This window comes from Pinus tabuliformis, chromosome 9 (genome assembly GCF_031772625.1).
Source record: "Pinus tabuliformis cultivar Carrire ecotype Pingquan chromosome 9, CPIR1, whole genome shotgun sequence".
NCBI classification, from domain to species: Eukaryota; Viridiplantae; Streptophyta; class Pinopsida; order Pinales; family Pinaceae; genus Pinus; species Pinus tabuliformis.
In genome coordinates this window covers 1,261,591,401-1,261,608,084 of record NC_142307.1, presented here as the reverse complement: position 1 = coordinate 1,261,608,084, position 16,684 = coordinate 1,261,591,401, and the positions used below count along the sequence as shown (strand labels likewise).

General features: G+C 35.6%; 1 protein-coding gene across 1 annotated transcript in view; it reads right to left on the bottom strand.

Annotated features, from left to right (window-relative positions):
- Nucleotides 1–16,684, bottom strand: part of LOC149153125 (cycloeucalenol cycloisomerase-like) — a 420,238-nt gene that overhangs the window by 368,249 nt on the left and 35,305 nt on the right. The window lies entirely within an intron of this gene.

Genomic DNA, 16,684 nt, shown 5'->3' with positions numbered 1-16,684 from the left:
GTGGAATTTTCCCAAACTATTTATGTGTCTTGGATAATGCATGTGTCTTAGCCTCTCTACAAAATCTCGAGGCTAGAGCACATCCGATGCTATAGAAATCAATAGGAGTCACTAGCAACAACACATGGATTGCGTAGTGCTTGGAGGAGGCACACTTGGGAGTTGAGGAGTGAAGGGAGTTTGGGCCTGAGGTTTGAGGAGGAGCCCAAGAGAGTATTTTCTTGGAGATTATAGTTATTTTTGGGGCCATTTGTAGCAAGATTGACAGGTGGGTCGAATCTCCCAGCAGTAGAGCCATAGAGGAAAAATACGGTCGAAATTCCAGGGTCAATTATAGCCCAACTTCTTTGTGGGTTATTCTAGGTATTTGGTAGAGTGGCCGAGGTTAATTTCCCAAAAGAAATTGAACACCAAAGGAGGCCCAAGCAATAGATCTTCACACCAACAACGTATTTCTAGGCAATTCAGTGCAGAGCCAGGAGATAGAGTAGCAACATATATGAGGGGAACTTTTTATTGTTCGTTTGGGCTAAGCTAACTTGCCTTGGGCAAGTCTAGATGCACTCTTTCCAACACCTCATTGCACCCTCTTCATATTCTAATAAAATGGCTTAGTAGTGCAGTTTTTGATGCATATTCGTGACCTGATTCATGTGTTTAATTTTTGTGGCTTTTTGTCTACATATGCTTTGTTATTTATTGTAAAAATTCCCTAAGAATATTACAAGCTCGTTGATTTTCTGATCTACTTACTACTATAATAAGTTACTTCAGATGATATGTCATTGAATATTGCATCTTAAAGTGGGCTAAACTCATAATTTACATTACCAAAGTGTTGGGCATCTTATTGAGCATCTCTGGTTATCATAGGCTTGTTGTTTCTTGGGTCTACATTGATTTACTCACTCCTGTCATAAGTCTCTTACTACTGTTATATCATTCACTTGTTGCTCATTGGAACATAAATTGCATAAGTGCTTTCATAGTTTTACATTCTATTGTTCCTTGTTGCTAGCATTGACATTGTGGAAGTAGCAAACATTGTGTTTTCCTTGTGAGTTTATATGTTATAAAGTTCATACTTCACATCTAATAAGCTCACTCACTAAAGCACTCTAATCATAACTTTTGTTGGTATTGAGTATCATTTGAAATCTAATTGGAATTGTGGCATTGGCATAAGTTCATTGGTAATCTTCATTGGAATATCTTGAGTAGTTGTGTTTGGCATCTCGAAACCTTGGCTAATTGATAAGTGGATAATTTGCTCTAAGTTCTTATTATCAATTGGTGTTGAACATTGACACTTGTATTCTTAAGCACTTGTCTTGTTTTAAGATTGTTTCCCAATTATTATTAACCACTCTTGTCATTAAAGGCTAATCACAAATAAAATTAATTAAAGACAACTAATCTTAACTCAAGTGACCTCATTCATAATCTTGCATTTCATCCTCAGTGTAGTTGCATTAATAACTTACCTCCAAGCATAATCTTGGTTGATAAAATCTTAGGACAACCTTCTTTCATCTAGCTTGAGGGATTCAAACCTTCTTAGTGGTTAACATAGTGATCTTGTAATTGTCAGAGCCAAAGTATTTGCAGTGTCGGAGGCATTGGTTGATTGGAACATAAGGGTAGGTATTGTTAATCAAGCCTTTTCTTGCTTCCCGTTGGCTTCCATCTCACAACCTACTTTGAAGATTGTTTCTCAAAATAGTTAAGGTAAAGGTTACACCTAGATTAGGCATATAATCTAAAATTAACCAAGATCCTTGCATCATACTTAGGTTGTATGAGTTGCATCTCATATAGGTTAGTTAGTCATATAAGTTTCGGTTTTCCATTCGGTTACTTGGTCGTAATTTATAATAAGAAAGAACTTTTGACTCCATAAGGCACTGGTCTCAATTCTAAAATCTAATCGAATCCTTAATCTTGCTAAATTTTCACCAAGTAGCTAGGCCACTCAATTGTGTCTCTCGGGTAAGTTGGTTCCCAACTTGCTTTCCATCATCTCATTTCCATAGGGACTACCCCCCATAGCCTTATGTAGGAAGACACCTATAACATAGTGGGAAGGGATCAGAGTGAAAACCCTTGCCCTGAGCCATTGTCATGGTGCCTGTACAATTCGAGCAACAACATTTTCTGGCACTGTTGTCGAGGATACATTTTTTCTTTCCCTGGGTTTATGATAATTTATTAATCTTTCAATCATTCCATCTTTCTTCATTCCTTGTCTCATCAATGTCACAACATTTTTGGCACCTAGCCTTCCATCATTCTTCATATTTTCATCACCTTATCCTTTGTACTATCACTAATCCTTTCATCTTGTTCATTCACACTTTTAGCACCTGGACATTTAGGTTGGTTCCTGTTTGGGTGGCGACTCCACTTATTCAACCATTCATAAGAACCTACTCTAGAAGGAATCCTTGTAGCTTGGTTAACCCCGCCCCTGATCTTGAAAAGGTTCTAAGAGCTCTGTTAAACAAATTACATTCTAGAGAGAAACTCAATTTTCTTGGAAAGAAAGCCCTCCTTGACCTCCATTTTATTTTCATTATTTCTCTGAATCAAGACATCATGGGTGACTTTTACAGGCCTTGCAACTTCACCAACATCTAGGGGTACCCAGATGACTTGCCAAATGAATCTACCATGAGCAGGTTTCCAATATTCCAAGTAAATAATGCCATCAATGTCGAAACACATATAAATAAATTCGATAGTTTCATCCAAATATTTGCTCATGCTACTGCGTACAACCATGAAGATGCCAAAATGAAGTTGTTTGTTCTATCCTTAGAAGATGATGCTTTCGATCGGTTTCATGACAAAGCTGGCAATGCCTTTGATTCTTTAAGGACTATCCTTGATTCATTCATAGATAAATATGGGGATAGGAGAGAAGGAAAATAACTGGTCAAAGAATTCAACGCTATTAAGAGAAGAGAGAATGAAACAATGGAAGAGTTTAACCAAAGATTCAACAAAATTTTAAAATATATGACTCAGGATTACAAGCCTTCTAATAAGTCAAATTTGGAACAGTTTCTTGAGGCTTTCCATCTTGAAACTTAGTATGAAATAAGACGTGATCACCCTAATATTATAGCTATGGCCCAAAGCACAACTGAGGAATTAGAAAAGGACAAGAAAGCCTGAGGAAAATAAAAAATCCCAAGGTTTGAAAGAGGCCAAATCAAGTCTAAAAGGAAAGAATTTATATAAGAAAAGTCAGAAAGAGTTAAATAATTTACCCAATTAGTAAGAGAAATGAAGATTAAACATGCCATACAAATAAGTGAGATGAAAAATCAGTTAACATAGATGGAAAGAGCCTGAATACAAAATATGCTGCCCAAGAAAATTAATAATAATACGAGTAACAACAATAATCCACGGCCAAGAAGAAATCCTCCAAATGATCAAAATCCTCCTACACTACTTGAGTATGCTAATATGATTGATGAACATGTTCCTTTCTGTAGACCTTGTGAGAGTTTCCATGAAAAAAGAACACGTGCCTTTGCTAAAAGAATCTTAGAGGAAAGTAGAAACCAACAAAATAATAATGCAAGTCAAGATAGCTCTAAGGAAATTCGATGTGCCAACATGATTTCTTCAGCCTTCACCATCAATACCTTCAATGAAGAGAAAGACCCCATTACTCAAGCATATGGTGAGAAGCCATCTTAGGAAAAAATTCTAGAACTTCCCAAAAGTAAGAGTTATACCTGGTAGAGGAAAGGTAAGGATCAAAATCAAAATAAGCAGGTTCCTTTTGAAAGGTATAAGTCTGGATTAAAGGTGGATTGGGCAACATGGATTAATAACATCAAGATGTCAGTTCCAGTCTTAGAGATTTTGAATATTCTATCACAAAGAGATTCATTCTTCAGAGCTTTAGGCATTGCTTAGCAAGACAAATTTGATAATCAACCTAAAGATGAAGAAATTAAGTTAAAATATATAAACTACTATATGACCAATGAAGACCATCAGTCATTCTTTCTAACATTGGATATTAATGATCATCTCCTTCACAATTACTTGCTTGATTCCAGTGAATCTACAAATGTGATGACCAACAAGGTCATGGAGAAATTGAATTAATAATTTCTATACTTTATCATAACATTTTCTCAATGGATTCGAGAAAAGTTGAAGTCCTTGGTGTGGTAAATGATCTATAGGTCTCCTTGGATGATTACCCATACAGGATAATGACCATGGATATAGCAGTAATTGATGCACCAGATGTGTGGGGAATGCTTATGTCCAGAAAATTTACAACTGATTTAGTGGGATCTATTCAAATGGATCTATCTTATGCCACTATCCCAGTAGCAACAGGTGGTATGGTTAGATTATATAGAGAAGTAGAAAGAAGGTACCACGCAAAAGTTCCAAAGAAGTTGGAGAACAGTGAAGAGGTTGTTCTACAGGGTCATCCACCATATTTTGAGTCATATTTTGTCCAGCCAGTATGTCACTTTTCTTCATTCCACTACGCATCCCATTTTCTGAGCAGAAAGAGAAGTAGACTTCAGTTTGACATGCAACACAGTGATGAGCAGTTGCACTGACCAAATAGGGTCAAATTTCAGCAAGGGACATCTAATAAGCAACCTATTGATCTACCATTTAGTCAACAGATGCCCAAGATAGATCCACACCAATAACATCTGATGCCATGGGGCATCATTTGTATAGTATCTCTAACCCTACTCCTTTTTATTTCATGTCGTTAGCTAATTTTATTTCACGCATTTATGTTATGTCTTCTATATTTTAGTTTGTTAGAGTAGATTTTCCTATTCCAACAGAATTGACTATTTATGCATAATGATTTTGATTTTGAATGGATATCTATTTGATGGACTTATGTTTTCTTGGATGCAAGACACATTACTTCATGGAAGAAATGTGTCCCCATATGGAGATAGATGTTGCACTCATTTTGTCAAAGTTCCGAGGAAGCAAATGTACCATATTTTTCTTCAAAGGATCAAGATCATCAATCATCAATACTATGTTATTGTAAATCCATTATGGAAATTTTGAATGTAAATGATGCTAGTAAGACCATGAATGTATGTAACAACCTAGGTAAGCCTATTATTTTGGCAATAATTTCATCTTATGAGGTTTCTTGTCTCAATGACTCATCTGTGTTTCTAAATACAAATGGTCAGCAAAGTTTTTCCCTCCAACCTCACCCCAAAGCTAGGGTGGAATTCTTCGTCAAAGTCTTAGGTGAGTCTTAGTGTTCTAGTCGAGTCTTATGTAAAAGTGATTTGGGAATAATTTAAGCTATTTGCCTAAATTATTTATTACAAATCACTTGGTCTACTATATCATATTGTGTCATAGAATTGGGTATGTAATTTGAGGGTCTAAGCCGAACGAGTATTCCCCCTTTGAGAGTTGAATTGTAGAAAATCTTATGTAAAAAATATTTAATCCCCTCAGGTGTCAATTAATTAAATTTTATGGCAAAAATAAATTAAAATCCTGAGCCATAAATTTAATTAATTAGAATCAAAATTAAAAGTCTAGAGAAATTAAATTCTCCAAGTGAAAAAATTCTTGGGTATTGAAAGAATTATTTTTTGGAGATCCCTCACCGAGGGAATATTGGAAATTTCAAGAAAAAATAGACCCTCAGATCTTGGTGGTTAAGTCAAACTTTTTTGAGGAAATTAGTTCAAAATAATAAATTTTGAGCTAATAAAAAAGGGATTTAATGAGAAATTCGAAAATATCTCAAAATAAATATTTTCAATGGCTAATATTAAAAGATCATCAAATATTTATCAACATCCAAGATTATTTTGACGAGGACCAAACCAACTAGCCGTTATTTTTCCACTTGGAGGATTTATCTATAAATTAGAGAGTCATTTGTCTCAAAAATCCATTTGATGTCTGGCTAAGAAATTGTTGCAGAGGCATTGATGTTACTAACACTATTGTCCCACTCGGAATATTTATTTAAATCATAATAAATACTTTTGGGTGTAGTTCAAAGTGTTCAGTGTTCGTTAATTTTTTGTATGTGCTGGGTACAAACTTTCCTATATTGTGTTGATTAATGTTAGAATTTGTTTTTCATTAGATGGGGATAAAGTCATTCTATTGATAGATTTTGGGTTTATCTTAGATTATTTGATTCGCCATATGTCTAACAATTTTTCTTGAGAAATATATATAGTGTTTGCAGGTTCTTCAATCCTTACTCTCCAAGTTCACAAACTGTGGGCATGAACCGACTTTGTATGGACTCCAAATATTTATGTGGTTGATTTAACTTCGCTAAGGCTATAGTGTGCATTAATTTTCCAAAGTAGTATTAGCCATTTATCAAATAAAATTCCAAAAAGAAAAAATCTCAAATTTTATCTTAAAACCCTTGAATATTTGTAAATTTTGTAAAATTATTTGTAAATTATTTTTGCTAATTAGGGTTTTGCAATTTTGAGATTTTGTATATATTTGGAGTTTTGGGTATTTGTAAATATATTTGTGCAAGCGAGATCAAGTGGAAAAAGTAGGAATAGAACTAGATCTAGGCGCTTGAGGGTAAGATCTAGTCTCAATTTTTTTGCAGGGCCAACCATTAAAGAAATTGAGAAGATTTGCAGATCTGAAGGAATACATTTTTTTTTTCTTCTGAAGTTGGGGTTTCATGTTTTAGCCCTCTCGGCCCTTGATCCAACCCTCCTAGGGCTAACATTGGCCTCTACCCCCATGCATCATACATTTTACCCTCCACATCATCATTTTTGGTCTTTTTAGGGCAGGTTGTAAGCCCTATAAGCCTCAACCTCCCTCCCTAGCCCCATCATTATGGGTTTTAGGCCTTGAAAGGCCTATTCATAAGCCTAAAAGGCCTCGACCCCCCTTCAAAGCCCTAGATAGCTGCCTCAAAGGCTAGTCGTGGCCTTTTAGGGCCCTAATTTTCCCTATCCCCTAGCATCAAGCCCTTTAGGGCATCCTCTACCTCCTTTTCCCTTCGCTCTCCCTTCCTTGGCCTTTTTTGACCCCTTTTCAACCCTCTCTGGCTTCTTTTCCCTAGCCGCTAGCTTTTCTTGAGCCTTTGGCCCTCTCCTAGCCCTCATTTGAACCTTAGCCATTTCTGAAGTTTTCAAGATTGAATATTTGGTGGGTTCTACAGAAAGTTGGCTCAAAAATGTTTGATTTGTAGGTGACAACTTCATTACAAAATTTTGACAAGTTTGGACAAAGCGATCTTTAAGGCCTTAGGCCTAGGGTTTTCTTTTTAAACCCTAATTTATCACTATTTTTTTACAACTATAAATTCTGATTCATAACAGTGATATAAGTGCCCTAAAATACATCTAATTGGTCAAAATACTCTAAAATTGCAAAATAAAATTTTCCTAAATTTTTGCCCACTTGGGTATTGAATATCTAGTCTAGATCTAAAATATAGTTCACTGATTTTCCGATCTACTTATTGTTGTAATAATTTACTTCAGATCTAATATGTCACTGAATATTTCATCTTAAAGTGGGCTAAACTCATAATTTACGTTAAGCAAAGTGTTGGTCATCTTATTGAACATCTCTAATTATAATAGGATTGTTGTCTCTTATGTCTACATTGATTTATTCACTACTATCATAAGTCTCTTACTATTGTTATATCATTCACTTGTTTCTCATTGGAACATAAATTTCATAACTGTTTTCATAATTTTCCATTCTATTGTTCCTTGTTGCTAGCATTGACATTGTGGAAGTAGTTAACATTGTGTTTTCCTTGTGAGTTTATATGTTATAAAATTCATACTTCACATCTAATAATCTCACTCAATAAAGCACTCTAATCATAACTTCTGTTGGTATTAAGTTTCATTTGAAATCTAATTGGAATTGTGGTTTTGGCATAAGTTCATTGGTAATCTTCATTGGAATATCTTGAGTAATTGTGTTTGGCATCTTGAATCCTTGGCTAATTGATAAGTGGATAATTTGCTCTAAGTTCTTGTTATCAATTGGTGTTGAGCATTGGCATTTGTATTCTTAAGGACTTATCTTGTTTGAAGACTATTTCCCAATTATTATTAAGTACTCTTGTCATTAAAGGCTAATCACAAATATAAGTACTTAAAGACTTAACCAATCATAACTCAAGTGACCTTGCTCATAATATTGCATTTCATCCTAATTGTAGTTGCATTAATAACTTACCTCCAAGCATAAGCTTGGTTGATAGACTCTTAGGACAACCCTCTCTCATCTAGCTTGAGGGATTCAACCCTTCTTAGTGGTTAACACAGTGACCTTGCAATCGTCAGAGCCACAATCTTTGCATCGTTGGAGGAGCTAAGTGGTTGGAACACAGGGGAAGGTATCGTTAATCAATTCTTTTCTTGCTTCCTATTGGATTCCATCTCACAACCTACTTTGAAGACCGTTTCTCAAAATAGTTAAGGGAAAGGTTCCATCTAGATTAGGAATATAATCTAAAATTAACCAAGATCCTTGCATCACACTTAGGTCGTAGGAGTTGCATCTCATATAGGCTAGTTAATTATATAAGAAATGGTTGTCCATTCGATTACTTGGTCATAATTTATAATAAGAAATAACTTTTGACTCCATAAGGAATTGGTCTCAATTCAAAAATATAATTGAATCCTTAATCTTGCTAAATTTTCACCTAGTAGTTAGGCCACTCAACTATGTCATTCGGGTAAGTTGGTTCCCAACTTTCTTTCTATCATCTCATTTCCACAGGGACTACCCCATATAACCTGTTGTAAGGAGACAACTAGAACAGAGAGGGTCAAGATAAGAGTGACAACCCCTGCCCTGAGTCGTTGTCACAGTGCCTGTATAATCTGAGCAACAACAAGCCCCATGATAGATGCAAAAAGAATAAGGGCTCTCCACAATATTGTAGGCCTACAAATCTATTGGAGTCCACTAACATGGTAGATCAAGTTCCCCCTTATTGTAGGCCATGTGATGAGTTTCATGAAGAGGCTACATGCCAATATGTGAAGAGAATCATGGAAAGTTGCATGTTAGGGGGTGAACATGTGGGAACAAGTGGTCAAATCAATATGTTCTCCATGGAAGATCAAGTTAACACCACTGAAAGAGATAAGGAGATTTACCAATAATAACCTTGGGGTTGATAATATGATTGCAAATTTTGATAATGTCACTAATATTTTTGGTGAAAAGCCTACATTTGGAAAGATTCTTGCTATTGCAAAACAGAAAGGGATGACTTATCACAGAAGAGATATTCAAAATCAGAATAATTACATAAATGTTTCTCCTCCTACTTCAGAATTAAATTTTGACTTGGGTAATTGGGTGAATAATGCAAAGGTTTCTATCCGAGTGACAAAATATTTTGAAAATACCATATTAGAGGGAAAAGTTATTAAGTGCCATTGAAGACTCAAAGGGAAGAAAAACCTAATGATGAACCAGAAGACAAAGATATTATATTGAAAAGAATGAACTGTTATGTGGGGAACGAAGATCACTAACCATTTTTTATTTCTTTGATAGTGAATGATCATCTTTTACACAACTACATGATAGATTTAGGGACTTTATCAAATGTCATGACCAAGAAAGTCATGAAGCAACTGAACTTAACGGTATCTAGGTCCTATCACAACATATATTCAATGGAATCCAAAAGAATTGAAGTGTGTGCGATAATTAAAGATTTATAGGTTTTTCTAGCTGCATATCCAGAGAGAATAATGACTATGGATATTGTTGTGATAGATGTGCTTGATGCATGGGGAATGATCCTATCAAGGAAATGGGCATCAAATTTAGGTGGTAGCCTTAAAATGGACTTATCATATGCCACCATGCCCATGCCTAATAATATCTTTTTCAGACTTTATCGGGAGTTAGAGCATAGATATCATGTTGAGGATCCGAGGAAACCTAACAATGAAATTATCTATGGGTCATAAAAGCCAGGAAGTGATGCAATGTTGACAATTTTTCTACAACCCTTGACAAAATAGATTCATAATGAAGAGTTCAGGCATAGCAAAAAATGATTGGGAACTTCGAATATTCCATCATAACATCCTCAAGACAAGGTAGAAGGATTTAATACTGTAGTTGCATCATCATCACCATCGCAGCTAACCAAGAAGAAAAGAAAAAAGTGAAAAAAGAAAAAGGATATAAAAAATGGGTCTCTAGTCTTGAGCAGGATCAAGCCTCAACAAATCAATAGTCAAAAAGAGAAAATGAAGAGGTTTGATATATCTGATGGCCACAAACAGATTAATATTGGGGCAAGTCAACGTCTTAAGATAATCAGAATTGGAAAAGGCACGTCAAAGAAATAACCTATGGATCCACTTGTCAGTAGGCAAGTTCTCAAGATGGATTTCACCAAAAACATTTGATGCCTTGAGGATATTTGTATTCTATTTCTAACTTTATTCTTTGTCATTTTTGTTAAGTAGTTTCATTTCTTGAATAAATTGTCATTTTTTCTCTTAGAGATAAATTGCCATTTATGTACTTTTTTATGTTGATATTTGATTTTATATGATGATATTTTGGATGGACACTGTTGATATATGTCTTTTGTTGGTGGATGAAAATTCTAGGTCCTATTTAGCACACATCCCCATGTGGAGCTGGCTATTGACCATTTAAGTATACCTGATTTTTTTTAAGAATCCATGCCCGAGGATGTGTCAGAGGCTTCATGTACCATTAGAGTTCACTATATCATTAGAGTTTTTAATCTCTGTTTCTTCTTCTCATCTTCTTCTCATTTCAGCCATGTAATAGGCCTAGGTAACTTGAGACCTTGTTATAAAGTGAGTTTACTCTTGGATTTTTTTTTACTTGGTTAGTTATTAGGTGCTTTCGAAGACTTAATAATTAATTAAGTTATTTCCTCCAAACATAGCCCCAAATCTAGAGTATGACTTGATGACGAGGCCTTAGGTGAGTCCTAGTGTCTAGATTCATTGTATATTACCATACTAGATCACTCATAAAATTTCGTGGAATTTGAATAGATCTAGGGATCATTTTTTATTTTTTATTTTTTAAATTTCTCGTGGGACAAAAATTTGAATAAATTATGAATGAAAAATGTAATAAGTGATGTCTAGAGAAGTTGTATGGGTATGTGTGATCAAAATTACATACCCTAAAATTTCTACTATGATGCACTTTGAAGGGTAAAAAATAAGTTCTAAACCCTCAAAACCCACTTTCTCTAAGTTGAATGGAAAATCTGAGAGCAAATTAGCCCAACAATTAACTAAATTGGAGAAAATAAATATCCACACATTCTAAATGATGTGGAAATGGGGTTGAAAATCATCAAGGAGTTAAAGAGTGATGTGGACTCCACCATGGACCAAGAATCAAGGATAAACATGTCACAAAAAGGGAAATCAAATTTCTTGGAGAAAGACAACGAGTTTCAAGTGACAAGATCCACGATTTGAGGAGGTTAACTCGAGCTTCAAGGAGATATCATGAGTTGGCTTGAGATTGGGTTGGAGTTCACTTGAGTGAGGTGGAGAGTGGTCTCCTAACGCTCCACTTTACTCTCCCACATGTCCCCTGTTGATTTGGGGTAGCATCGGATGTGCTCTAGCCATGAAAATTGGTGGAGAGGCTAAGGCACATGATATCTCCAATACTCAGAAAGGGTTTGGGCAAATTCTAAACAATTTGGGAGATATTAAAATAATTAATATTTTTAATGAAGTGCCTAAGTCTAAACTTAGGGAAAATAAAATACTAATGTGAATATAACACTATGTTAGAATGGTCCAAAAGTCATGGATCAAACCAGATCTTATCTTAGCCATTGATTAGGGACTTAATCTCGGCCGTTGATTTGTCAATGAGAAAAGTATAAGAGGAGGCTTCAGGGTCACTTGGAGAACACATTGAGGGAGACCAGTCAGTTCAATTTCTGGAGAGGGGTTAGCTGAGAAATTGAACTAGTGGTCTGGTGTGCAGTTAGGAGGCAGCAAGTATGGAGCAGAGAGGTGGGATCAGCCACTATAGATCAGTGTTGAGGTAGGAGAGGCAGACGCAAGGCTTTTCTGGCAGATGCACATGCAACAGAAGACTGCATAGTCACTAGCTGGGTCTGCGTGGGTGACACAGAGAGGCCCAGGGCTGACGCAGTCAAGCAGGGGCTGACGTAGAGGGTTTGAGAGCCACGCAGAGGTCAGTTAGGCTGACGTTGGGATTGGGAGAAGTGTTGGAGAATTATTTCTCTCTGTGGGTAAGCTAGTTTGGCACCCTGTTGTACTGAAGAATTGCTAAATAATACAATTCTCCCTTGCTGCACCAATTTTCCCACATTGGGTTTTTTCAGGGACTATTGTCCAAAATACTTGTGTCAATGCTTGTGCATATGTTTGTTTCTGTATTACGGTGTGATATCTGCAGCAGTATTTATTTTAATGTTTATTGAAGTAATTTCATAAATAACTTATTGTGGAATAAGTAGGAAAAATAAATCAGTTGCTGCAGTAAAAGAATTTTCACATCCCCTCATCTCAATGAAGTCTCCCTCATCAAGGATTGTGTGGGTCTCTAAGGAAAAAAATCGAGTTGCCACCTGGGAAATTCGAATTTGCATGGAGGAGCATTGGGATTGTCACCCATTTGCTTTGGGATTGTCACCATTTGCCTTAGGATTTGCTCCCAATATTCTATTTAAGTGAGAAATGGGCTCTTACTATGTATTCATGTTATGAGCTATTGGTTTTGAGGAAACTCTGCCATTTTGTACTTGCAATTTGCTAATATAATCAAAGACTTTGGGGCAATTTTGGTGGTGTTCTCTTGGTATTTTGAGGTGATAAACTTCCATAATTTGTTACTGTGATTCAATTCTCTTGCAAATTTGAATGTTGTTAGTTTATATTTGCCATATATTTTGGATTGATATGTGCAAGCTATCTTACATATATCCTTGATTTAGAGTAGCATTCTAGAAGTTAGCTTACCAAATTATTTTTGGAGGAATATTTGGTCTATCTCACCCATTGGGACACTCTAATCCTTTGCAAGCTAATATTTGTTTCAAGTGTGTAGCAAGAAATCTATTTGAAATTGTGTGTATGAATCCATTTGGGCGTGGGAGAAGTCTCACATATATAAAAAAATGTTGCAGAATTATAAATCGGGAATCTAGAAATAAATGCACACACACAATAAAAATGACACCAATATTTTTGGACTAAATGTCCCCAGAAAAACCCTGAAGAGAAATCTGGTGCAACAAATGAGGGTTTATTTTGTTATGCAACAATTTGAGAATTATTACAACTAGATGCCCAACTGGCTATCCTTCGGAAATACACTGGAAAAATATTTGGAGATAAAATATATCCTTTTGCAATCAACTCGACCTCCCTTGGATTGCTCCCACTTCCTGCACTGGCCACTTGAAATGCACACTATTGGTTGAAGGGAAATTCGTACAACTTGGAATCTGACTCTGGATGAGCCATCCTGCCTCCCACTACCTCTAGAATGAAACCACTTTGCCTTCCAGACACTCTTCTGGCCTCCAACAACTAAATCGATCCACTTCCAACAACTCATAGTAGGGTTTCTGGCTATCCGCACTTGCTTGTACAACCTCCTCTGCAAATATATTCAACCTCCGTGTTCCTACCTCTTCGACATTGGAAAATCACTGGGAAACTCTTCAGAATTATGCTCTTCCCAAATCTCTGTTGCCTCTCTCTCTGATCCTCTTTCCTTGGCTCAAATTGTGCCCTCACTAAAAACTGTGAACTAGGAGCTCAATTTGCTTCTCACAACTCGATCACATTGATGCTATCTCCAAGCCCTTTGACCTGCTCTTATAATATCTTGTTGGAGTCTCAACAACCATGATTTAATCTCCATCAAAGACTAAGATCAATTAAACTTCATTAATGGAAGTCTCTAGAGAAATCTCAAATATCCTTAATTAATTAACTTTAATTTACCACTTTTCCTAAGTTAGACTTAGGAAATATTTAAATTATGGGAAATTAATTTAATTAAGGTGTTTTCCCAAGCTTATCTTGTGAAACCTTTTCTGGGTTTTTGAGATTTCATGTTCCTTAGCCTTTTATCATCATCTGAGACTAGAACACTTGTCCGATGCTACCATATCCATCCCTAAAACAAACAACATGGTTAACACAATGGTTTGTATGGGATCATAGTATCAGTGTATATATGCCTCTACATTGGTCAATTGCAAATTTCTTGAGGGAAAGAAATCATAGGGCAGGAGGGTTTGTAATGTCCCCATTTTTAGTTTCCCTTATAATGTGGCTAGGATGGATTTCCAAGGTTGGTGACAACTTGGTCATGGGAGCGAGATTTCGTTATCAATGGGCCCGAAGGGTTTTGGAGGAGTTATATGGGGTCCAACAAGGATCGCTTGCAACATTTCATCATCAGGGTCAGTTCCGCACAACTTGTTCTTGGTTCTACTAAATTCCGAAAATTTTGGTAAAACGAGGTTATTATTGAGCATATCTTAATTAAATACACTTAAGGTATCATTTTTTGATGAAACAAGGATCGCTTGCAACATTTCATCATCAGGGTCAGTTTCGCACAACTTGTTCTTGGTTCTACTAAATTCCGGAAATTTTGGTAAAACGAAGTTATTATTGAGCATATCTTAATTAAATACACTTATGGTGTCATTTTTTGATGAATATTTGATGAAACACCTAAGAGTAATAACTCGTTGGAACCAAAACAAAAAGATCTATAGGATGGGTTGGTGAAAAGTGACTTTTAGTCGCTAGAGAGATCGTAGAGGCAAATTCATCATTTTCCTAGATTAAAAGTGACTTTAACTAATCACCTAGTTAATTAAAAAGAGGTAAATGCTTAATTGAAGAAAAAGACTAGAAGGGGTAATAGTGACTTAAATAAAATAAATTAAACTTCGCTTAAATAAAGTAAAGGGGAGAATCTTCTAGAATGGAAATTAAATAATAAAATTAAGTACTTCTAGAAGGTTAGAGAGGGATCCATTTGATTTTTAAAAGGAAGAGAAACAAATCATTTGAGAAATATTGAAGTTGAGTGATTTTCTTATTGGAGAGGTTTGGGAACAAGGTTCTCAACTTTCGACAAGCCCCGAGCTGAAAACCCTTGGGTTTTCTATTGTGAGTTGGATGAAAACCCAACCCAGCATTGAGGAGATTTAACCTAGAAATCTCATGGAGCTTCAGTGGTATTAGTGGAGATCAAATCTGAATATTGGAGTGAGGATCATTCAGATTCTCAATTTGGGAGTTAGTTGCCATTCTTCGTGTCTGGTATTTTATCAATTTGTTGGAGTAGCAACGTTTATGTAATTTCTAGATTTTATTTTAATTATTGGAATTTCCATGATTTTTGTATTTTTATTTTCATTTTTCATGTTGTTTATGAGTAAAATTTACGACATAATTTTTCTGAAGTAATTTCCAGATTTTTTAATGAAAATATGCATTTAGGATATTACATTAAAACAATAATAACAACAAACAATATTTCAATCCTTAACAACCCCAAACATCGAGGCAATCCAAGAGAAAAGATACCAATGTGTTGCAATAAGTTTTTGCTTTTTTAGGATAATCATATCATGCATAAACTAGATTTGAAAACATTCTTCTTCAATTACAATGATAAATCACTTAAAATAACTTACTTATGTCAAATCAACGACACAAATATAGTTAGAAATTACAAATCATAAAGAACACAAATGTCTAAAAATAAAAGTTGTGTTTTATGCAAGTATCAAATAGGTGAAATTTTCATTAATAACATCAAGCTCATGTACATACCATAGTTTCATCACAAAACTAATACTATGCATGATGTACATACCATAGTTTCATCACAAAACTAATACAATCCATTATCTCTCCAGAACCCTTGCCAAGGAAAACCAAACAAATCCTAGCTCGAACAATGAGATCCAACAAGCATGAATTGCTCAAGCAAGTCCTCCAAGGCAAGAAGTCTCTTCTTCTTCACTTCTCTAAGTATAACTAAGAGCTACATAAAAAAACCATGAACTCCAAATCTCCAAGGGATGAAACCCTAACACTAGACTCCAAGATGCTCCAACAAGATCATGAAAACACAACAACTCCAAGAGAGAGAGAGAACAAGTGCATTAGAAGATCCAAGAGAGAGTTAAAAGTAGTGCACTCCACTTGATGACATCTCTAACACAAGTGTGATGAGTATAAATGAGCTATGTTGTTATGATATGAAAGGACTCTCTCTTTCCTCTATATATATGAGAATTAAAGAAGGCCAACAACACATACTTGGCTCAATTCCGTTAGAAGCAACCTACAATAATACATATACGTTCGCATGTGGAGCACTACATTGCAAGGCTACACATGTCAAACTACATGGTGATGTCATTCATAAGCAACACTCCACATGCAAGGGTGCTCCACGAGGTGTATCCAACATTCCCCTTACATGCCTTAAAAGGCTCCATCAATCCTCATAAACCATATACTCCACTAGATCCACTCTCGTTACATGAATGCTAATGCAACCCCAACATCCCCAAGCCAACTCTAAACCTCCATATAGCAATCCAAACAACCCTACGCTTTCTAAGGCCTAGTGC